The sequence below is a fragment of the Mustelus asterias genome, chromosome 8 (genome assembly GCF_964213995.1).
Source record: "Mustelus asterias chromosome 8, sMusAst1.hap1.1, whole genome shotgun sequence".
NCBI classification, from domain to species: domain Eukaryota; kingdom Metazoa; phylum Chordata; class Chondrichthyes; order Carcharhiniformes; family Triakidae; genus Mustelus; species Mustelus asterias.
This window is the reverse complement of record NC_135808.1, coordinates 103216688-103242489: the sequence shown is the minus strand read 5'-3', so window position 1 is coordinate 103242489 and position 25802 is coordinate 103216688. Positions and strand designations below refer to the sequence as shown.

At 42.9% G+C, this 25802-nt stretch overlaps 1 protein-coding gene across 2 annotated transcripts in view; it reads right to left on the bottom strand.

The window, feature by feature from the left end:
- plpp3 (phospholipid phosphatase 3) overlaps nucleotides 1-25802 on the bottom strand; it is a 130668-nt gene that overhangs the window by 19203 nt on the left and 85663 nt on the right. The gene's annotated exons all lie outside the window — the stretch shown is intronic.

The following is a 25802-nucleotide window of genomic DNA, read 5'->3' as shown; positions in this document are numbered from 1 at the left end:
GTCTGTCACATCTTGAGCCTTCTACGGGTTCAAAGATCATCCAGCCCTGTTAGCCAGACGGTCTTCTGTACTGAGCAGTTTAACCAGGGAGCGAGAGGCTGCTACCGATACTGCCCCAGCCAAGGTCTTGAATCAAGAAGGGTCTTGGGCACAGGGGAGCGATCACAAGAGGGATGCAGAGGAGCGGGCTCAATAGCAAGGGGAGGGGTCTGGCTCTCAGCAGCTCCACTATTCCAATGCTGGGTCCCTCGGTCAGTCACAAGGTTCCATTAAACCAGAGACCCCCTTGGAAGACCACAGGCAAACACCAGCATTTGTTTATCATGATCATGCATGGCAAGCTCTCCACCCATCACTGGGTTCATACCAACGGCGGAGGAATAAGGCCCATAAATGGGCATTAATTGGCCACTCAAGGGCCTCAATTGGCACTGTGCCAGAAAGGCCAATCATCAACCTTCCCCTCCCCCCCCCCCCCCAATGGCCTTAATCAGGAGGGCAGCCACCTACCTGATTAATACCCCCTGCCACCAAATTCACCACAGGGGAGGGTACAAGATTCCACCCTGAGAATACAGTGGGAGCAGACTACCATTGTGGTCAATGTCTACAGTATAGCCCTGAGGACCTGGATATGGTGCCACAAGTTCAATGACCTCACAAGTGAATGCATGAGCAGCATAAACTATCAACCTCACACACAGCTCAATTCATCACCACTGCCTCACTCACTTACCAACAATCTCTTTCAATCACAACTCGTACTTCACATTCATTGCTTTATCTCACCCACAGACATTTAGCAATGGTGCAAGCATCACATCTGCATCCCACAGCTGGCATATAATATCAGCTATTCAAGCATGACCATTTAGGAAACACTCTGATCAATCTTTACTGGGTCAAAAGTGCTTGACCTCATACTATCGCCCATTCAGCATCTATCACAAGGTCGCTCACTCACTAATCTTATCAATGGCCCTTAGCAATATTCTGCTCCCATCTGCAATATTGGCTGTGCCTTGACTCGAGGCAGCTATTTCTGTTCTTTCCAACATCACAAATGTCTTATACGGAAATCAATCACATGCATGCCTTGTACTATTGTGGAAATGGTGTGAGGGTTAACAGAAGTGGGACCACAAAGTAATAACTCCCCATTCCAGACAAAATGTTCAATATTCAATTTGAATACACATCAGCTTGGGCTGACAAGTGGCAAGTAATATTCATGCCACACAAGGGAATGGCCATCACCCCCAGGACAGGATCTAACCATCACCCCTTGGCATTCAATGACATTATCATCACTGGATCTCCCACTATCAATATCCTGGGGGATTACTATTGACCAGAAACTAAACTGGACTAGCGTGGCTGCAACAGCAGGTCAGAGACTTGGAATTCTATGGAGAGTAACTCACCTCCTGACTTCCCAAAGCCTGTCCACCAGGGTGTGATGGAACATGCTTCACTTGTTTGAATAAAGATAGCTCCAAAATCACTCAAGGAATTCAACCCCATCCAGGACAAAACAACCTGCTCGATTGGTACCATGTCGATCACCTTAACATGCACTCTCTTCATCACTGACACAGTGGCTGCAGTATGTACCATCTACAAGATGCACCGTAGCAACTCAACTAGATTCCTTCTGAGACACCCTCCAAACCCATGACCTCTACCATCTAAGAAGGACAAAGGCAGTAGATACCTGGGAATACTACCTGGATGTTACACTCTAAATTACACACCACCCTGACTTGGAAATATATCACTGTTCCTTCTGTATCTCTGGGTCAAAATCCTGAAACTCCCATCCTAACAGCACTGTGGGTATACCACATCCCCCGTGGAAGAATATATATATTTTTTAAAATCAGCATTTTACTTCCGGGCACAATCTCTACTATTCTCTTTGTCAGCATCAGGATAATTTATATCACATTTTATTTGACAAGATATTTTAATTTCTCCTCATCACCCTTACTGCCAATTGCTCATTTTTCTTGGCTCAGAACTCGTAGTCCATTAATCAGTTCCATGACTGACTGACAGGATACACTTATACACGGCATGATTGGTCTGTCTTATTCCAAAAAGATTTCACCCTGGAGGCCGACGGCTTCATTCCTTTGCGTTCCATAGTCCACTGCAAATTATGCTCCGATACAGTTCAGATGCCAGTGAAAACTAGAATTAGAAACCTGGCCTTGATGTATTGTAGTACATTGGTTGGATTAATTATTGCACTGGTAACAAGTTAATCAAAGTAAACTGAGAGGTACCAGGCCTTAGTATCCACACAGGTCATTAAAATAATCATAAATCCAAAAGAAAGTCTTAATCAGTGTCACGGCATTTTGAATTGTTAATAATCAAAGGTACAAAAATGTTCATTTCTCGAAACAGATGTTCAGGTTTAACTAAAGAAATGCTGAGGATAGCATTTTACATGAATCTAAACTGAATAACCTTGGAAGATGATTGATATTAGTGGGTACAACACCGTAACAATGGGTGATAATCAAATTAAAAACATTTGCGCAAATGGTGGCACAGTGGTTAGCACTGCTGCCTCACAGCACCAGGTACCCTGGTTCAATTTCAGCCTTGGGTCACTGTCTGTGTGGAGCTTGCATGTTCTCCCCGTGTCTGTCTGGGTTTCCTCTGAGTGCTCTGGGTTGCTCCCACAGTCCAAAGGTGTGCAGGTTAGGTTGATTGGCCATGGTAAATTGCCCTTTAGTGGCAGGGGGATTAGCATTTGATTTATTATCACATGTATTAGTATACAGTGAAAAGTATTGTTTCTTGCGCGCTATACAGACAAAGCATACCATACATAGGGAAGGACAGAGTGCAGAACCTAATATTACAGTCATCAAGAGGCTGAATTAAAGCATTGAAAGAGAGTTTGAAAGAGTTAGAATGAAGTTTTAAAAGCATAGAACGAGAGTAAAAGATAGAATTTGAAGGTATGCTGGGTACAGCTTTCAAGAAGTCGCCTCGCTCCGGCGCCATCTTGGAGCATGGTTAATACGTGGGGTTATGGGGACATGGCCTGAGTGGGATTGTTGTCGGTGTAGGCTCGACGGGCTGAATGGCCTCCTTCTGCACTGTCGGGATTCTATGGATTCTAGGAAACTTGAGCAAATATTTCTGTCATCTTCCTACAATATGGTTTGTGCGGTCAATTCCTGTTTATATCTGTGGAGTGTTTCAACAGCATACAAAATAAATTAGATCTAATTAGAAAGGAAGTAACCTGGACTGCACAGAATTATAAACACCATGGCAACTGCACACACCCAGACATCTGACATGCTTGCCTCTCTAGCATGAAACTTTTATTTTCCTCCTACTGTTACACACAACTCAAAAACAACAGCTTGTACTTATATAGCATCTATAACATAGCAACACAATGCCCTTCTTGTTAACAAGAGTATCGCACTTAATATGATTTCAAAGGATGTATGACAAGAAAAAGCTCTGTATTTTCTATGATATCATTGAGAACTGATTAGCACTCAGAGCATTATATTTTACAGCAATTAGATTTGAACATACGAAAAGGAACAGCTAAGGAAATTGTAAAACATAATCAGCATTTTAGAAATGGCCATTTGCAATTTTATTCGTGGAATGAACTGGAAATTTGAACTTAAAGCATTGAAATCAAGTGGACATTTGCTTAATCAAAGTAGGATCTATCCAGGGTAGCGCTTGAGAAAACATCTCACAATGATCTTCACTGGCAGCGATCATTTGCAAACTACACCAAATACTAATTTGCTTTAATTAAGTCTTGGCTGATTGGTGTCTTGGACATTAAGAAATCATGCCACAGAGATGTAGATTGGTTCAATTTCTGATACTTCCGAGTTTCAGTGCATGTGGTCATGGGTTGAAACTTGGTGAAATCAGGCAAGTCAGTCAATGAGAAAGCAAACACTGGAGGGATAAATGTTCCCACGACATGTCATAAAGCTCCCAGCTGGCAGGTCAAGACAGCAGTGGTTGCGGGCTGGAATCAAATGTATTTTTCATCTACATTAGGTACATTGCTCAAGAATGCCAAAGGAGGAAGGTAGAGAGGTGGTCGTGGGAGTTAAAGCTACACGAGGAAAGATCAGGCATCCACAAACAAGTTATGATGCTGGTAACCCCAGTCAGGAATCCAGTCTTGTACACTTTTTCTTATAACAATTTAGCAGCATATGTTTGCAGATGAATTTTGAAAGACAGATTCATTCACAAATCACTACCTTGGAGCATTCCTTTAAGGCAACATTGTTATTTAACACAAGGCCAATTATTGTCTTAACGTTGCCAGTAGAATGAACTTTACTCGCCATCATTTAACTTCCTTGGCTGTAGCTACAGATTGCAGTTGAGGGGAGTGAGGGGAACATTCCGTTCTCTGCAACAGTTGAATTCAAGGAACTTGTGAAAATTTGACTTAGCTCCAATTTCAGCACTGAGTTTTTAACAAATATCAATAATCTCCTCAAGCTCGATACTGGGTCAGTTCTACCAAACATTCCGCATTTGGGTAATTTCCAAATTCATCCTCAGATTTACCCATGCTCCAAAATTTATGCAATCAACGGTCTCTTAATTATATGTCATCTCTCAATAAAGTGACTGATAAAACTCACCCGCAATACAACAAATAATGGGCCAAAATTGAAAAATGCAGCAAAAATGACCAATTTTGCAAGTAAATGTCTTATGCTCCAAGGAAGCCTTTAAAAAATGTCCTATTGTTTAATGGCTTTGGATGTTTTTCAAGTGCACATAAGAACATAAGAACTAGGAGCTGGAGTAGGTCATCAGGCCCCTTGAGTCTGCTCTGCCATTCAATAAGATCATGGCTGATCTTTTCATGGACTCAGCTCCACTTACCCACCCGCTCACCATAACCCTTAATTCCTTTACTGTTTAAAAATTTATCTATCCTTGCCTTAAAAACATTCAATGAGGTAGCCTCAACTGCTTCACTGGGCAGGGAATTCCACAGATTCCCAACCCTTTGTGTGAAGAAGTTCCTCCTCAGTTCAGTCCTAAATCTGCTCCCCCTTATTTTGAGGCCATGCCCCCTAATTCATGATAGTGAGGGGCTGCCCTCAGTGAATGGGTGCTGGATCTTCTCTACTGAGGGCTTCCTGGTCACAACAGGCCCCGGATTCTCACTTAAATTATTAAAATGAGACCACCCCCCCGCCAAGCCCAAATTTGGGCCAGCTCAGGATTGGGCTTGCACAGACAAATTTTGCTTTTGTCTTTTTGTTTCTTTTACAGTTTCAGTTAAGGAACACCCAAGTGAAAACCTGCATGTGGGCAGAGTTCCAGGGTCCCCAAACGTTTGACAACTATGAGCCCAATTACTGCTGCAATCCACAAACGGTTAGCCTTTCATGCTGTCAATATATGGTAACGGCAATCAGGAATGAACAAGGCACACTGCAGCCACAGTTATGGTTACTGGATTGAAAGCTTTAGGATATACTTTCAGCTTCAAATGCAAAGATTAAACCAAGCAACAATCCTGCTATTGAGATAGAGCCAGCTTTACATTTCAACTGGAGGGAGAATAGGGGGTGGTGGGAGAACCTTCGGCCTCTAAAGAATTTATCTCACGGCTGTTTTCTCACAAACTGCAGGGCAGGTCCCCTCTGCCAGTTCCTGTCGAAAAACAAGGACACAATGGGAAGCGGTGACAGGAAGCACACCATTCTTCCCACAAACCAGGGGAACAGCGGTAGGTTAGAAAAGATACAGGCTAGAGGAGGCCACAAGCACTGGAAACCACTCCAGCAAATTGCTGCCTTCCTGTACAAGCTGACGGAAGAGGCAGACATAGAACTGAGCTCAGTACTTAGATGTCCCTACCCACAACGGGAAAAATTATTGGTTCGTAAATAAGCAGGAGTTTAAAAAAAGAAAGAAAGGCTCCTATCCCAAAACATTGAGAGTTTGTGCCGTCATCTAATGGGCATCCTAGAAAAGCGCTATGCATGTCTAAAGAATTTATGGTTAATCCTTCATATTTGTTCCATGAACAATCAACAAATTCTCAGTGACTTAACTTTCTTTACAGCTGCTTGCATTTCATGCAATCTGCCTGTAGTTAGTTAAGAAATATTTCTGACATTGAAAACCCATAACACATGGAGCCTAGTATCAACTGCAATTTTATATTAGATTTTTCAATGGGACAGCCTATGGAAGATTTTTTCAAGGAACCTCTATTTATTAAAATCTTTACAATATCGAAAAATATTTTTAGGTACTATCAGTGATTCCCCCAAGGTTTTGCTCATTATGAGTCAGCGGATATACATTGTACTGTAGCGTGAGCCCACTAATTCCCAACATATGCACAGGGCACTCCATTTATCCATATCCCTTCCCAAGCAATAAATCAATGAGTCAATGTACACTTCAACTTGACATTCATCTCATTAGCTCAACACAATTGCTTTAATCTAAGCATGGTCTGTGTGTTGCGCGCTGCATGTGAGAATTTCTGATATTACAATGAATCAAAACCTCACACTTGCAAGGCCAATTGGCTCCAAGAACAACGCAACAATTTCATGTTGGACCTGTGGCTGTTATTCATTCCCATGAATGGAAATGGTAAAAGTAAAGTTTATTTATTAGTCACAAGTAGGCTCACATTCACATTGCTATGAAGTTACTGTGAAAATCCCCTAGTCACCACACTCCAGCGCCTGTTCGGATACACTGAGGGAGAATTTAGCATGGCTGATTCACCTAACCTGCACATCTTTGGACTGTGGGAGGAAACCAGAGCACCCGGAGGAAACCCATGCAGACACGGGGAGAATGTGCAAACTCCACACAGACAGTCGCCCAAGCCGGGAATCGAACCCGGGTCAATGGTGCTGTGAGGCAGCAGTGCTAACCACTGTGCCACCCGATTGGAGGGAGGAAGCATCTCTGTCAGACAAGCTAACCCCACTGTCTCATTAATCAAGAGATAAATACTTAAAAATCCAGAGATTTATATAAAATTCATGAGTTGCAATTTTTTTCAAACATAAACTACTGCAGACTGATAGTTTGTAAACCTCATTCGTGACTTAATCTCTAACAGGTCGGAACACTTTACAAATACGATATTATTAAATCTGAAAATGCTTTACCAAAAACTTTTATAAATCCTATTGTTAGCCCCACATGTGACCTCATCATTTCCCATACCAACCAATGAGGTATAGTTTCCAATGAATGTGAAGCTTGCAATGAGAGCCCAGCCCGACTCATAAACAATGCTCCAAGAGTCCCAATGTCATTATATATTAAGGCAGGATAAAGCCTCGGTTCAAAGGCTAACCTTTGCACAAAACATCTGCCCACCTCTTGTACTCTAAAGACATTGCTATCTGAGCATAAGTTTCCAAAGTTGCATCTGAAATAAGAAAAGTGGGATTCTCCCAACCCACCCACGGTGGGTTTTGGGGCGGGCGGACACAGAGATTTTGGCAGGAATCAGAAATCTACCAGTGTAAAATTACATTGCAATTCTCCCAATGAAGGTTTAATGCTGGGTCGGGCATCCCGCTGGCAGGTGGTGCGAATGCATTTGCATTCATTTGCATCTCATGAATGCCCATTAAAACACCTGCTTGCCAGTGTCCCATAAGGCCTTCCAATGGGAAATTATGTCAGTGTCAAACCTGATTGCCAAAGAGTGGTGTGTGTGCACAAGGCGGCCCTCAGTTTGCAAGAGATTGGACATAGGTTCAACAATGCCATAGTCTGGCGCTGCTCCTAATGCACTGTTAACTTTTGCCCTTTGGGCTGTCTACATTCTGCATGGTTTGGTGATGTCAGGAGAGCTAGAGAGAGTGATAGAATGTGCTGGACTAGTATTTAAATATAGCGCCGGGACCTTCAAACCCATCAGCTGAGGGTGAGTGGATGAATCGGCTGCCAGCCCTCCAGGAAACTTGGAGGGGAACTCACCTCTGCGTAATTAAATGAGGTCCCAAGCCAGAATCTGGTGCGAGATCCCGCCATTCTGGTCAGCGGGACAGGTGCCACCAGTGCTGCCCGTCACCGCACTTAGTCTCAAAATGGAAGAATTCCACCCAATGAATCTCACTCATTACACTGTGTTGATGAATCCTATCCCTTAAAACAGGCCCAGCTCCATGGAATTAAGTGAGCCTTGTGCTCTTTAATCAGAACTCTCACTAAGGTGAAGGCCTCCTTGCCAAAACCGGTAGCTGAACCTGGGCTACAATTCCTCGAGCAAGCTTCTACTTCAGTCCAAGGCCCGGACACAGGCCTGAAGCAGCAGCGCACCACACTCCCCCACTTCTTCTGACTTCAAGCGCCACTGTCACCGGTCTCTCACCCCAATGGCAGCAGCTAAAGGGCCTTCACTTTCTGTTCCCCAATCTTACTCAGTTTCAGACTCTCTCCATCTTGCCATCTTCTCATCTCCACTGCCAGCCTCACTGCTGACCTTTCAGCACCGTAATGCAGCGCCTGAGGCTCAGGTAACAGTGAGCGGGCAGGAAGTGGGGCTGATTGGATAGTTCTTTCAAAGAGCCAACATGGGCATAAAGTGAAAATTGCCTCCTCCTGCTTTCTATCACTCAGCGTATTACTGACTTGAAAAAGAATCAAAATCCAGCAGTGGCTGCAAGCCAAACTACCAATGATGGAACGATGAAAAATCAGGGATGTGAAAGAGGCCAGAAAGAGGTCTGTAAGAGATTACAGAGATAGGGAAGGGTGAGGCCGTGAAAGGATGTGAAAACAAGGATAACAATTTTAACATCGATATGTTGCCAGGCCGCAACTCAATGTGGGTCACAAGTATCACAAGAAGTAAAAGGAAACCACTTGGGTGTAACATGAAAGAACATACTTTAATGTCAGAAAATGATTGAAACCAATTTAAAGTGAACGTAGGTGCTTGACGGTCACTGACAACAAGCCAAGAACCAAATAAACCAGGATTAGTTATTTTGCAATGCTTTATGGCATCTGTTGTCTATTCACAAGAACAAATGGTACATTTCAGGATTTGGTACATTTCAAGGGGATTTAGACAGGCTTAGTGAGTGGGGAAAAACATGGCAAGTGGATTATAATGTGCAAAAATGTGAATCACTCTCTTCCCCATGTCTCCACCTTGCTCACAATTCTAGGTTCCTCTCTCAGGCACCCCCACCAGCTTCTCACCTCGGTATAACCTCTGACATTTCAGCACTGTGCTGTGGCAGCTGATGGTTGGGCAATGGCACCCAGCAGAGGACAGACAATTGCATCACTTCAATTTTATCTGTCTTTTTGAAAAATTCTGAGACTTCAGTGCCCTCTTGAAAGATTGTAAGTGAGGCTTAATTTTTTTCCGAGAAATCACATCTCTTGTGATAATTTTGCAACACCTCTATTCTGGCACCAGCCATTCTTGCACTTGTTCTGAAGAAGGCTGTCAATTAGTGAATGGTAATGGGGTTCATGGCCATGAGAAACTGGGTTTACAGCAGTCAAAGTGACACCTCATTTAATCCCTATCGATCAATGATAGAGAAAGCATCGTTCAAGACTTCATTCTGTGTTGGAATTAAATACAACTTCCTGGAGAGAAGGAGCATCCACTCAGTCCCAAACACAATCATTTCAAACGCATGCAAATATTTCTGCTCATCTTCAATATTTAGCACCAAGTTCTCACTGGATGCCATTAATGAAGATAAACAATTCTAGATTTTTTTTTTATTGGAGTTATTTAAACATCATTATTAACAGTTAACAGCAGATGGAATATGTAGGCCATAGACTGTTGAAAGGAAAAAATGTGTCACAAACGAAAATGAATAAATTTAAATTCTAAACTACATCTCATTGTACTGGCACGTATAACAACATATAATAGTTGAAAAAGGCGACAAAACTGCTAGTAACAACAGCTGCAATAATACAGTTCTGTGGAGTTTAATTCACGTTTATCAAATCTTAATGTTAAGAGGGAGTCTATACACTTGCTAACGTCTTAAGGATCATTAATTCACATGTGTTATACTTTCAAAATAAGAGGCTGGGGCTTGGTATTGATATTGTGTGGAACCTGGTCTTGTGAAGCCTTTGCATTTTGTTGCAGCAAGTGGGAAAGTAGAGGGCAGTTGACGCTTCAGCGTTATAGAAGCTGTACTACTGAACACGAGCTGTTATTATTAAACCTTGAAACTGCAAATTGTTCCAGTAAATACTCCAACTGATTCTCTGTATGCTAACCCTAGGAATGTGTTTTGAGTGTTCCCATGGCTTCTTTTCCAACTTTATGCATTCCATACAGCCACATAATGACAATTAGGATTTCAGAAGATGCAAGGATAATGAGGATTAACTAAACAAACGCACAGAAGGTTCTCACAACTATGGATGGCTCACAAGAAGACTCATTTCTGCTTATGTCTGAACAGTGTCGGAATCAAACACATATCATGACAATGTGAAATCTCTGCCTTATCCTGTCAGCGGCTTTCAACAAACATGTTAGGTCTTGAGGAATTACGGGATCCTGAACTATGCTGTGGATCTGATCCCAAAGGGAAAATCCTGCCCCCCTCCTTTCTATCATCCCAACTAAAGAATGAAGAGTGGAAGGAAGATTAGAAAGCTTGTTACTTAAGGACACTCTTGTTCAGTTCCTAATGGTCTCATCCCTCAGGAGTTAACATCACGATCAATTATGTAGGATGGTACATTGACTATGGTAAGATGGATTTATGAATTTTCTTTGTCCCTCTTTATTTGCAGTCCCTATGTTTGCATGAGGAAAAGTAAAAGAGGAACCACTGAAAGGAAAAATGTGTCACAAACGAAAATGTATTCATGAATAAATTTAAATTCTAAACTACACCTCATAGTACGGGAAAGTATGACAAGCTAAAATAGTTTAAAAAGTGATCAAAACTGATAATAATGCAGCTGCAAAACAGTTCTGTGGAGTTTAATTCACATTTATCACATCTTAATGTCAAGAAGGGATCTATATACGCTTGCTAACATCTCAAGGATCATTAATTCACATGTTTTAGGTTTTAAAAACAAGAGGTTAGGGGCTTGCGAATGGTAGTGCGTGGAAACCTGGTGCTGAGCTCCCAATCTTGTGAAGCCTTCACATTTTGCTCCAGCTTAAGGTGCCCCCTCAGTACGTTTTACAAAAATGAAGAAAAGAAATGGTCACAGCTGCTGAGGGGCAACCCCTCCATGGGGCATCCGAGTTCACAGCTTCTCCAAGGCTGTGGCAGGGGTTGGTTGGTGTCACCCCTCCTAAATCCTATATCTACAAGAATATCCTATTATCTTTCCTATTATAATTTCCTATGGGCCGGATTCTCCGACCTTGCCCGCAGCTGCAATACTCCGGTCCTGCTGCAGTGAATGAAGATTTGGCTGAGCGCCAAATTCTCCGTTCTCACTGGCAGTGGGAGTGTGAATAGTTGGAGAATTATAATGGAAACTGCTAATATAAACTTCAATGACACTTGACTGTCAGCACACCATCTCAGTCTTCCAGCTCCTCCGCCTGTACTATAAAAAAACTCCTGCACTTCAATCAATGGTTTCCCAAATGGCGATGTAATTTGCTACTTAACTATAACTACTAAAATCAAATCAAATCAAAGTATTGCATTAAGAGGTAAAGAGATAATATATGACTTTTAAATGGGACTGATTTATATCTATGTACTCTGCTCAAATATCACCTACTCCCTAACTCTGATTCACATGAGACACGAAATTTGGCCTCCCATGTGTAATGCCACAGGGGATAGACTATTATGACATAAATTGTATATCTCTGTTCAGCGCATGTAATCCACAGCAAACAACTCTAGACTGGTCTCACCCACTGAATTTGCAGCAGCCAGTCTTATGAGAACAATGCTGAACTATTCAATCCAGTCACATATTACAAAGAAGACTTTTACCAGGAGATTAAGAGTTGGTGCATGGAATGGAAGCTTGGAGATTTCCATCAGGGTGAAAGGTAATTCCGTAACTTACGTCAGCTCCAAATTCAACCCTAGTGTGCATCGGGTCAGAGCCTTTTCTTTTTATCAGTCAATTTTTAAATTTAGTCCCTCTGAATTTTCAAACCCTAGCTATATTTTCCACAAGACACACTATGAATTTTAATAATGAGTATTAAAAGCCAGAATTAAAGGAGCTGTATCAGCCTAAAATTGTCTGAAACTGGATAGCTGACAAGTTACAGTGAAATTTACCCCAATCACTCTGTCAGCATATTATACAGGAATTGCCTGAAAATCTGTATAGAATCCCTAAAGTGCAGAAGGAGGCATTAAATCTGCACCAACTCTCTGACAGCGCATCCCACCCCATAACCCCATGTACTTACCCCACTAATTCCCCCAAACCTACACATCTTGGGACACTAAAGGACAGTTTAGCAAGGCCAATCCACCTAACCTGCGCATCTTTGGACTGTGGAAGGAAACCGGAGCACACAGAGATAACCCTATGATTCCAACCCACGCAGACATGGGGAGAACGTGCAAACGCCACACAGTCACCCGAGGCTGGAATTGTATCCAGGTCTCTGGTGCTGTGGGAGGCAGCAGTGCCAACCACTGTGCCACCATATGGTAAAATGTTAGAGCACAAAAACTGTAAACAAGCGGCACCTAAGGAAAGCATCAAAGGTGCACCATATTTATTCTACAGATCACTATATGCATGACAATAAATAGCTTAAAGTAATTAAAGCAGCTTTGCTGCAGAATAGGCACTGCATGATTAAGAAAATGCAGATAGTTCTAATGCCATGAGGATGAATCCATAATGTGGAGATGCCGGGGTTGGACTGGGGTAAACACAGTAAGAAGTTTAACAACACCAGGTTAAAGTCCAACAGGTTTATTTGGTAGCAAAAGCCACACAAGCTTTCGGAGCTCCAAGCCCCCACCTGAAGAAGGGGCTTGGAGCTCCGAAAGCTTGTGTGGCTTTTGCTACCAAATAAACCTGTTGGACTTTAACCTGGTGTTGTTAAACTTCTTACGATGAATCCATAGCCATAGAAAACTAAGTTAAATAATTTACAAAATTGTCATAAAAACCAGGAATATAACTTTGGATATGTTACATGTAAAACTTTAGGCATTAATTTACAGTTCATTCAAACTAGCATAAATGCTGGAAATTTCCTTCCGTGTTGCAACATTGTGTTAATAATAACAGACAGTTTCAGCAAAGCTTTTGTGAAACGGTGTGAAAGACTGAGGAAACTTGGGTGAAATTAAAACCTACAACTGAATTTCCTACATCCTAGGCACCAAAGTAACCAATCAATGGTTCATCTACCAAGCGGATATAAAGGAAAAAAGTAAAAGTTGTCTAAATTCCAAAAGTATAAAAGACGATGGCAGCATTGATAGCAACACGTTTTAGCAAACTCTGGCAGAATGTTCCGGCCACGCTCACCCCAAAGCCAGAAAATCCCACCCGAGGTCAATGGACTTTTGCATGGTTCATGTCCCGCCTGCTACGATTCCCGTGGTGGGCGGGACTGGAAAATTCCGCCCATTGTATCACAACAAAGTGATCGCCATCAAAAGTGTGTCATTTTCACTGGTTTGTCTTTTTGAATCTAATCCTACAAATTAGACCAGATCATCCAATTCGATCTCAGATGCTGAAACTAAGAGCCTAAAGCTGCTTTTACATTGACCCCAAATCGGATTTGAGGAAATCAGTATTTATGCTTCTCAATCCATTCACAACTCCTCCGATACTGAAGCAGTCCATGCCCAAATGCATCAAGACGTGGACAGTATCCAGGCATGGCTGACAAAGTGGTAAGAAGCATTCACGCCACACAAGTGCCAGGTAATGACCATCTCCAACAAGAGAGAATCTAACCATCTCCTGCTGACATTCAATGGCATTGCCACCGCTGAATCCCACACTATCAACATCCTGCCAGTTACCATCAATCAGAAACTGAACTGGATCAGCCTTATAAATATTGTGGGCACATGAACAGGTTGGGCATTCTGCAGCGAGCAACTCACCTCCGCAAAGCCTCTGTGCCATCTACAAGGCACATGTCAGGAGTGCGATGGAAAACTCTTCACTTTCCTGGATGAGTGTGGCTCCAAACACACTCAAAGAGCTTGGCACCATCCAAGACAAAGCAGCCCACTTGACTGGCAATGCATCCACCACCTTAGACATTCACTCCTTTTATTGCCAATGCCCTGTGGCTGCAGTGTGTACTATTTACAAGATGCATTGCAGCAACTCACCACGGCTCCTTTGACTGCACTTTCCAAACTTGCGACCCCAACCAGCTGGAAGAATAAACGCAGCAGACACATAGGAACAGCCCAGCTTGCAAGGTGCCCTCCGCACCCATCCTGATTTGGAGCTATCTTGCCATTCCTCCACTATTGCTGGATCAAAGTCCTGAAACTCTCTTCCTAACAGCACTGTGGATGTATCTACAATCATACGGACTGCAGCAGTTCAAGAAGGTGGCTCACCACCACCTTCTCTAGGGCAATTTCTAAAAAGGAATGTCTCACATCCCATGAAAGAATAAGAAAAAGGGAAATGGAACCGGTAACCACTAGTGGTTATCTCAGGACACGGAATCCAAATGAAGCAGCAACAAGAATGCAGGCAGAGCTAGACTGCTGGAGGTAAATTTGTTTTTATATTGCTCTGGTGTCAAAGTTCAGGCCTCACACAGCCAACAGCATCTGAAAGCTAAACTTGCTGGATATTTTTATGACCAGTGTTTCTGGTAGAACCATCACTTGTAGCTTGGTTAAATAAGTTCATATGGACTCAAAACGTTAACTCTGTTTTGTGCTCCACAGATACTGTCAGACCTGCTAAGTTTGTCCAGCATTTTCTGATTTTATTTTACACATGTAGCTTGGTGTTGTGCATGTCAGTCTCTAAAGACCTAGTTCAAAATATAAAAAAGAGCTATAGTCATGTTTAATTCGATCTCTATTACAAACCTGAATGCAGCTTTCATTGAGCTGAAATAAGGACTTTAAAGGCTGAATTCTTTTGCAAAAATGCTGTCAATTGACAACAAATGAAATTAGCAGCAACAGAGAACAATTAGACCATCAGTTAACAGCTTTACAGAATAGATCAAATCAGCAATAACATAGATAAGTAATGGTTATTGCCCACTGTCAGACCTGCCTGCCAACTGTTCACTGCCAAAGACCCTGAAAACAAATGAATATCGTTATATCATCTTTCCATGTCACAATTAGCTAATGATTAAGAGCCACCTTGGAAACTAATCCGTTTTTGCCCTGACAATTTACAGGAATGTAACAAGAGTGCAGGGAGCTTTCAGGAAATCTCAGTTTCTTCTTCAGAAACGCAGCTTAATCCCTGTCACTTGCCCTGGAGTAGATGCTCTCTGTGGTTTGTGCATTTTGCAGCAAATCGCTGTGCAGAATCTGTTAAATTAAAAAGGTAGCAGCTGATAGGTCACCCCCCTCATAATATAGTCTTTGATGACGACAGGATTGGCATCTCTTTCAATATTATTCAAATCTTGTTATTATTAATTCATATTCTTAGTACATCCAGTGTATTCATAACCTTTCAGAAACATTAATCACCTATCTTTTTTTTTAGAAACATGCCTTGCCCAAGGAACTGGAACTAAATGTCACTACTGACTGGGCTAATTCTTTAATCCTAAATAACTGAGTAATAAGCTTCACAAGGGCTACAGTGGAGCGAGAGGATTTTAGTGTGTAATTGCTTTACAGCTAAGGTCATCTCAAAGAATGCTGTTAGTTTAACCTTTATCATTCTATAGCAACAGGAACTGAATGAAGCTCGGACAACAATTTCAAGAACAGCCTACTGAAGTCTTCAAGCCAGACCGCAGGTTTAGAGTTCTACCCACTGTACAGTAAAGTCAGGGAGTTACATTCTCACAACTTCTCCCAAGAGGCAAAGTCACGAATGGTGAACATACTTAATGGGAGTAAATTGGATAGGTTCCAATCATCCCAAAATGTGGATGTTAATTGGGTTTTTTATCTCTCACTGAGAGACTTTCCTATACTGAAGGCACTAGCTGACCCTTTTGCTGTTACACATGTTTCTCTCTCCAATCCTGCTACCCTTCCTCATTTATTTTCTTATTTAAAAAAAAAACAAATGCAACAAGCACAGGCTTAGCCCCAAGCTAATTCCTTCCACTCCACCAATACAGGGAGAGAAATGAGAAAGCAGGATTTAAAGGGCTAGGCTTCTCTCTCTTTCTCTAAGTGATTGACAACATCACAGTATTGTCCAGTCTGGAGACAGCTCACCACCTGTAATCCTGACATTTAACCCTTTATTCCTCCTCTGCCCAACATGTCACAATGGCCAAATTCCAGGGCCCCATGGAACTGGTGGCTCTTCTACAGTCTCTTTCTCTCCCTCTCTTCAGAGTGCTCCCTTCTCTCCACCCTGACTCGAGGTGGCCTTGGTGTGAGGGAAGTTGTAAGTTTAAAGAGTCGCTGCTAGTTGTTCTGTTGCTGGTTAACAGTCGGGAGGATTGAGGGAGAAGGCGTTGCTGCTGCATCTTTGGAGTGTGGGAGGAAATCGGAGCACCCGGAGGAAACCCACGCCGGCATGGGGAGAATGTGCAATGACAGTTGGGGTGATTGAGGGAGAAGGTGTTACTGCTTCCAACCACCTCTCTCTCTCATTCACTCCCTCTCTCTACTGTTTGGACAAGGGCAAGAAACTGCCACTACAACAGGAACCCTCAATGGTTGCCAGGCCCAACCAAGAGCAGCCAAAGAGATAGACTGTAACAATGGGAGAAACATGAGCTATTTAACTAACCGTCTTCTCACACTTTTAAAAACATCTCTACATAAATGTGCATGCATTCGCAGCTAACCTGCATTTCTTTTCTTCCCCCTGTTGTTATATACACACACTGTCTTTGTGGAGTTTGCACGTTTTTGCTATGTTGGTGTGGGTTTCCTCTGGGTGTTCCGGTTTCCTCCCACAGTCCAAAGGTGTGCAGGTTAGGTTCCTTGGCCATGATAAATTGCCACTTAATGTCAGGGGAATTAGCAGGGTAAAAACATGGGGTTATGGGGATAGGGCCTGTGTGGGATTGTTGCCTGTGCAGGTTTGATGGGCCGAATGACCTCCTTCTGCACTGTAGGGATACTATGATTCTACATACAGAAAGAACTGGCTTGTTAGAAGAACACCTTGCTTTTTGTTTGCTTAAGTCACAGATAGGCAAAGAATTGGGGTCAAAATGGGCAATCATGTGTACAAGGACTTTGGCGTGGGTAAACAAAATCATGAAAGAAGTCGCAAACTGCAGGACTTCACTGTAATGGCCTATCCTGTTTACATGACCAATATAATAACAGGGAACAGTACTAAACTGGTGCCCCAGGAAACAACCATTGTTATCCCAGTTGAGCTTTACACAGAAAAATGATTTCTGCTGTTTAAGATAAGTTTACATAACAAGAAAGACTTGGCTGAATTTAGTTACATGATCTCATTCCAGCTCACCTCTCTGGCTGCTTTCCTTTAACGCTGTAACACCTGATACAGACTGCAATAGGAGGTCAGCACCCACTCTAACACCGGTATACACACAGTTCCTCCCACTGCTAACATCATTGTTGTGCACCCGTTGAACATTTGCCACCCACTTGCTGCTTCCCCCTCCCGATCCCTAGCTGTCTCCTCCTCACCACCCCACTCGCTGACTCGTTTGCCACCCTGTTTGCCGCTTCAGATGGTAATGTGGCCAGCCTCACTGCCTTCCCTCACCCAACCTGATCTCTCACTAATGGTGAGTGAGCAGTTGGTAGCGAAGGCTCAGGAGAGGAATGAAGAGTGAGGTGGCCAAGGGTTGGGAGTGGGGCAGCAAGCGGGAGGCGGCAATGAGGGTTTGGGAGCAGGGTGGCAATGAGATGGTGAGGGGGGTGGCAAGCAAAGCAGTGAGGTCAAATTGTAATTTTATTACATACGAATTGCAATCCTTAACCATGGTATTAGGCTGTGAAAGTGAGATCATTTAAGACTCCACACATTGAAGAAGCATTTGAATAAAGCACATTTATTTGGTGCTGCACTTGTTAAAATAGCTTTACGTTGTTCAATATTTTGCATGGTCCTATTCTTTCAGGTAGGCAGCTACCTGTGGCCTCACTGGCACTGATGTCACAGGCACTGTGGTTGCATGTGCAGTGAGTGCGCCCTCTACAGTTGCAGTGTCAGCAAACACAACCTTCCTTTGGTATTGAAGATGGCAAACAGACAAGCAATTTGAGCCCCCATCGGGGCTGGTAACATAGGTGGGAGCTAAAGATAGTGCCCACTTACCTGCGTATCGCTTTGCCAGCTCCACGCTGCCTCCCAGCCATTTTTGCAGAGGTGAGATGGGGCTGTGGCAGGTGGCAAATCTAGTGGGATCTAGCATGGACCAGTTGAAGTGCCCGAAGACAGGCAAACCGATCGTGTCTCATCCTCCAGACAGGCTCAGAGGCACTTCCTGCCTGCCTGGATACAAGAACATCCATAGACAGCTCTACAGGGGCTCCAGAGCTCCCACCTCACTTCACCACACTACCTCTCCCCCAACCCCCAGCCCTCCTCTCTCGCCACCAGTGGTCTGGCTGCAAGTTTCATTCCTATATTAAGTTTTCAAAAAGTTGGAGAGAGGGTGCCTCGTTACTTAACCTTTATTGTCGCCTGCTGTTCCTTTCAAACTGAGAGGCTGCTGATTGGCCCTTCAGTTTGGAGAGCCTGATTGACATCCTTAGTTGGACAGCGAGCCGGTCTCCAGTCCAATTAAGCAGGCACCCTTGTGAAAGTTGAAGCTGGGGTGACTGTTTCTACCACCCCCTGGCCTACTCCATCTCCCCAATGGTGGTTCAGGATCGGGAATCAACCCTGACCACTGCGTCCCACCCCATGGAGAGAAAATCCTGTTCATAGAGTGGACAGCAACGTGCCTGTGCCAACTGTAAAAAGTTCAAAGTCAAATTAAATTTCTGGTCAGCGAGAAACTAGCATATTTGAAGACCTAACTTCTAAAAATGTGAAATGGTGGAAGGAATGTAGTTCAGATACTATCTTTGTACTGATTAAACATTAGAGTAGCATGCTTCATAGAGAGGAAAGTCAATCTTCTGAACTTACCTAAAATATTCTTATTGCTCAGGTTTCAAGAATGTCAGTTTTATGCTAATTATTAATTTAATATAATTCAATAATTTGGTTATCCTCTTCTATTTAGCTCTTCTACACAGTCACTGTATAATCATGCTCCTTCTTCACCAACCTCACTCATTGAATGTGAGCCTTCATGTCGTAGAATTTGTATCAAACAATCTGATGACAAGGGATTGCACTTGAATCTGTATGAAAACCAAATACTCTACACACTTCCTAATGGGTTGGCCAGTCATCAGTGCTGATCTCAAGACGTTGGAAGCTGCCTCTAGACTGGGCTGTCTACCTCTCCTGACTGGTAAAGATAGCCAGATAGGTAACAGCCATTGGCTGCCAGTCCTGCTGATGTCTATGGCGTTCTGCATGGCTTGTCACCAGGGAGTCTGCCATGGTGGGGACCTTCAGTCCCGCTGGTGGGCTGGAAAATCTCACCCATCACTTAGAAAAAAAGGCATAAAAGTTTATCAAATAAAGGTTTGGCAGTGTACAAACCTAATACTCAAGGTGAGTGTATCTCATTTAGAAATTCCAGAACTGCCTTAACACATATAGGGTTAAACAGCATAACATCATCAGGATCTCATCCTCTGCTCTAATTTGCTTTAATTTTTTTTATTTATTCCTGGGACATGGGCGTCACTGGCTGGCCAGCATTTATTGCCCATCTCTAGTTGCCCTTAAAGGGCTGTTGAGAGTGAACCACGTTGCTGTGGTTCTGGAGTCACATATAGGCCAGACCAGGTAAAGACGGCAGATTTCCTTCCCTAAAGGACATTAGTGAACCAGATGGGTTTTTCCAACAATTGACAATGGTCATCAGTAGATTTTTATTTCCAGATTTTTTTAATTGAATTTAACTTCCACCATCTGCCATGGCGGGATTTGAACCCAGATTTCCAGAACATTAGTCGAGTTTCTGGATTAATAGTCTAATTAATATAGTATCAATAAAACCACTAGGCCATCGCCTGCCCTAGGCTGTTTACATTCGGTGATCATTAAATCATAAGCAAGCTGTGGATAAGCTTCCAACACCGAGCCACCTTCAAACCCTGGCCTAAACCATTCAGTAAGAAGTCTCACAACACCAGGTTAAAGCCCAACAGGCTTATTTGGAATCACAAGCTTTTGGAGCGCTGCTCCTTCATCATGAAGGCTCATGATTCTAAATAAACTTGTTGGACTTTAACCTGATGTTGTGAAACCTCTTACTGTGCCCACCCCAGTCCAACGCCGGCATCTCCACATCAAAACCATTCAATAATTCAACAAAGTGGAGAGAATTGAAGAATTGCAGTGTTCAGTTCAGGTCAACTGCTTTAGGAGAAAAAAAAATGTTTATATTGAATTTGCAACTTGAAATATTTCTATGATGTAAATAATTGTGCTACAAATGCACTTTCATCCAAGTATGAGGAGATGCTTCTGTCCTAAGGTGGGTCTTGTACCTGAAATGTTATAGAAACTGACTGAACAGCAGTCCACTCTCAGGATTCTGTTTCTATTTCAGAGTTGCACTGTTTGCAAGATTTTAAAAATGTTTTGGACAGGATTTACTTCATTCTCAGCAATTAATTATCAAAACTATGTCCAAATGGCCCCTCTGGGATCTCTTTTCAAACTATGTTGTTGCATACAAGAGGATTCCTCAAATCTCACTGGATCACTGGAAAAGAACATAATAAACTTCTTGTCATCAGACCAATCAAATACACTGCAACACTGATGGTGACAGACAACTTTGTAAATTGACTACTGAATGAGGTGCCCTTAGATCATTTGTGTGAAAACTGACCTAGTGGACTGAAGTTTCCCGTGGCTGATGGGCTTGGAGGTCAGGCTAGGGGCAGCTGGAGAATAGTGGGATGATGCGTTGGGACAGACCCCGCCAAAGACTTCTTGTCACCAGGGAAGTTTCTCAGGGGTGGGACTGGCAAGCAGACCAGCTTCCCACTCCACGGAGGCAGGCAACCAATTTGCATTGTTAACGCTCCAATTAGGGGCAATTTTGTGGCCTCTCCACCATTTTTCTGGTGGCAGAGTACCCCCCTTGTGTGCAGAGGCTGCCAGTTCAATAGAGGTGGCCTCCCTGTTGTAGACCTAGGGGAAAACATCAGAGCTGGAGGCTGACTTTGCTAAGATGGGACTGTGTTTATAAAAGACAGTAATCACAGCCAATAGCAATCCATCAAATGGGTTTACCCACCAACCGATCTGACTTACCAGTTTTTTCACTCTCTGATATCTAGCCTTGTGGCGGTGCCTCTATGTTAAGGCACCCTCACAATTTGACCTACTTCTCTCTCTGATTGGGCCAGCGGCATTGAGAGCCCACCTGCCATCTTCAAAAGGGTGGCAAGCTCAGAGGTGGCCAATTAAGAGCTGGTCGCCAGAAAGACGGTGCTGCCCGTCTCGCTCCCAGCAAGTGCGGGTGCAGGACCCCCCACTTGTCCCAATGTCAGGGTCCCGAATGTCACAGCAAAATCCAACCCTGTGTCTCTGAAGATCATCGCCACAGAGTAAAGTCACCGGTGAAGAGGAGGGAGCCATGACTAGTGTCCAGAAAGAAACCAAAAGGTGACCGTGTGGGCAAAGGGTGAGAAACTATTTGAAATGAGATGTGATGTTTGCAGCACATCAGGTTGGAGAGGAACCAGTAAAGCACAGTACCATGTGTAGGATAGACATTGGTGGTGGATTAAGTGCGTGACGTTATTGACAACGACAAAGAGGTCAAGCTCATGGCCTGCGTAATTTTGCATTACCTCACTTCTTGATGAAGTCGTAAACAGGTTTTTAAAAATCTATGTTTTAAAGGTGGCATTTGCTCGCACCGCCACCTTGGTGGGAGTGGGGGCACTCACTGTACATGCTGTCACAGTTCCTGTGACGTCATGAGGGAGCTGGATGTGGCCCTTGTGGCTAAAGGGATCAAGGGGCATGAAGAGAAAGTGCGATTGAGATACTGAAAGTGCATGATCAACCATGATCATATTGAATGGTGGTGCAGGCTTGAAGGGCCGAATGGCCTACCCCTGCACCTATTTTCTATGTTTCTATGTCACTCCCGGCATCAAAGAAAACTGAGATTCAACTCACTTTAAAGTAGAAAGTGCAGTTTGTTTAAAACTTAGATATTCATGTAAGGTACAGGTTTTGAAATGTTCAGATCTTTTGTATAGCAGCTAGCAGGGCAGCGAGAAGTGCAATGCAGCAAGCAAAGCAGCAAAGTGTGCAGGACAGTGAGGGTGGGGAGGGTGAGCAAAGTGGCATGGTGGGGCAGTCAGGTGGGTTTTGAGCAGGGTAGCAAGCAAAGTGACAAGGGGGACAGCGAGTGGGGCAATGATGGGCTGCAAGCAAAGCAGCAAGGGGGGGCCAGCGAGGTGGGTGGTGAGGGGAGGGCGGCAGGCGTTCAACAAACAACGGGCAAATTCTTGTTTAAAAATTGACAATGGCGATGTCAGTGGCACCGAATTCCTATTTCAGCGCGATGGCTGGAATGTATATTAAAAAACTAACATCTAAAATCAATCCTGTCAAAGTGACTCATTCCCCATCAAACAATTGTTATTTAGAAATGATGAGTGTCAGCAGCTGTTTAAGCAGAACATAAAGCATGGAATTAGCCAAATCAGTGCCACACAGAACGTCAGATCTGGAAATGCAGCAGTTAGTCTGGAAGGGATATTGCTGCACTGTTGTTTGTTTCTTCTGTACATTGGTTGAGAGGCTATGTTTGCGCAACTGGATGCAATTATAAGCAGTGGAATCTTAATTTGTTGCTGTGATTAATGTGAAGCATCTTGAGTCTCGTGCAGTTAGCTGGGTTTCTGAAGAACATAAGTCGAAAATCCCTACATTACTATACGAGTTCCTCCAAGTCGGGTTTTATTACACCAGAGGGTCACAGAAATTCAATAACTACTGTCCGAAAGGAATCACTGGTTTCAAATCATTCAGAAAGGATATTATTAAATTAGAAAGAGTGCCCAAAAGATTTACTAGGATGCTACTGGGACTTGATGGTTTGAGTTATAAGGAGAGGCTGGATAGACTGGGACTTTTTTCCTTGGAGCGCAGGAGGCTTACGGGTGATCTTGTAGAGGTCTATAAAATAATGAGAGGCATAGATAAGGCAGATAGTCAATATCTTTTCCCAAAGGTAGGGGAGTCTAAAACTAGAGGGCATAGGTTTAAGGTGAGAGGGGAGAGATACAAAAATACATGTAGCCCAATCCATCACGCAAACCAGCCATTGAATCTGTCTACACTTCTCACTTGGCAGCCAGCATAATTAAGGATCTCATGCACCCCGGACATTCTCTCTTCCACCCTCTTCCATCAGGAAAAAGATACAAAAGTCTGATGTCACGTACCAACCAACTCAACAACAGCTTCTTCCCTGCTGCCGTCAGACTTTTGAATGGACCTATCTTGCATTAAGTTGATCTTTCTCGCCACCCTAGCTATAACTGTAACATTCTGCACTCTCTAATTTCCTTCTCTATGGACGGTATGCTTTGTCTATATAGCGCGCAAGAAACAATACTTTTCACTGTATACTAATACATGTGACAATAATAAATCAAATCAAAAGGGTCCAGAGGGGCAATTTCTTTCGCACAGAGGGTGGTGAGTGTCTGGAACGAGCTGCCAGAGGCAGTAGTAGAGGCGGGTACAATATGTAACTTTTAAAAAGCATTTAGACAAATACATGGGTAAGATGGATATAGAGGGATATGGGCCAAATGCGGGCAATTGGTACTAGCTTAGTGGTAAAACCTGGGCGGCATGGGCTAGTTGGGCCGAAGGGCCTGTTTCCATGCTGTAAACCTCTATAACTCTATTCATTTGGATGTTTGATCTTTCTAGTTGTTTCAAACTGATCTAAACATGATTCAAGCTGGTTGCCACATGAGGAAGAATCCATTTCAAGTTAACTGCTTAATTGTACTTAGAGGTGCTTCTGGTCATAATAAAAACTAAAAAAGAAATCTATTTTGCTTAAACAATTTATAGTATTGTGGCCAAAACAAAATGAACAATTAAGGTCTATAACTAGAGGGATCTATTCGAAACAATGATTAGAAAACTCAAGTGTACACCTCCGGGAAGGTTTCTCCAAATCAGGTTTTATCTGACTATTGTCCTGATGAATCAAACATACTAGCCTCAACGTTCTTAATGAGTTATTTATTTGCACCGTTACTGTCCAACTGAAGGTACATGAGAAGTGAAGTTGGTTTTGGGGAGCCATGCAAAACAAACCATAGTGAATTGGCATCTCCTTTTTGCTACTACTGATTATTTTATCCATCAATTTATAATCATAGAATCCCTGCAGTGCAGAAAGAGGCCTTTTGGCACAGAGCCTGCACTGACAACCATCCCAATGGGAATAATCCAACAGGGTGCATAAGGAGCTATTGATTTACTATCATTCATTTTGCACTGCTGTTCAAGACAAATGCCATCCCTCATGAAGGAAAAAAAACTCATCCATGCTGAAGGCAACTATCCAGAAGAAAATAGATGCACAAGAGACCAATATCACACCGATATCCCATTTACATTCAATTGGGCAATGGCCATCAGAATGACCCCTTCAGTTGAAGTACATTTTATGTAGTAAGTCTTCCAATAAAAACAAAATATAAGAATTATTCCTCCCCTTTCAGGTAAAAGGTGGCAGTGTACCATTCAAACAGAATAAACAATCAATCATCCATTTGTATTCAATTATTAGCCGGCAAAGACTTGGCTTCATTTTCTGACAACTGTTTTTATAAAAACAGCTGAGATAACCACATCTCAGCAACTGAAAAAACTGAACTTCATGGACATTATTGTACAGAAACAAAAACTATGCATCGTGTAATCGTCAAATCAGACCATTCCAATTCTTCAACTGAAACAATTTGGCCAAAGGAATTGTGACAAACTATCCCATACATTATACAGACAAATCAGACATGGTTACATCCTTCCTCAACCAGATTTGTTCATATTTTCACACAGATTAATGCAGCTGATGATTTCGCTCACATTTTCTAACCAACACCCTGAAAGCTTTGTTTGCCCTGCCAAAAAGCGGCAATGGTTTTGAAAAGTTATATCAGATTACGTAGGAAATATGGCACAGAATCGGTCATTTGACCCAAACATGTTAGTCTTTATGCTCCACTTGTGCCTGCGCCTACTGTTTCCCATCCAAGCATACCATCGTAACCGTTTATTCCCGTCTCTTTCATATACTTGTCTAGATTCCGCTTAAATGCATCTATACTTACTACCCACGGAGGGTGGTGAGAATCTGGAATGCACTGCCTGGGAAGGTACTGGAGGCTGGAAACTTTAAGACTTTTAAAAAATAGTTGGATGAGCATTTGAAATATCGTAACATTCAAAGATATGGGGCAAGTGCAGGGGGAAAATGGAATTTGGTGCGCCTTTAGTGGTAGTTATTGTCTGTGGAGATTTGATGGGCCGAAGGGCCTTTTCTGTGCTGTATGGCTCTGACTTCCACCACTCCCTGT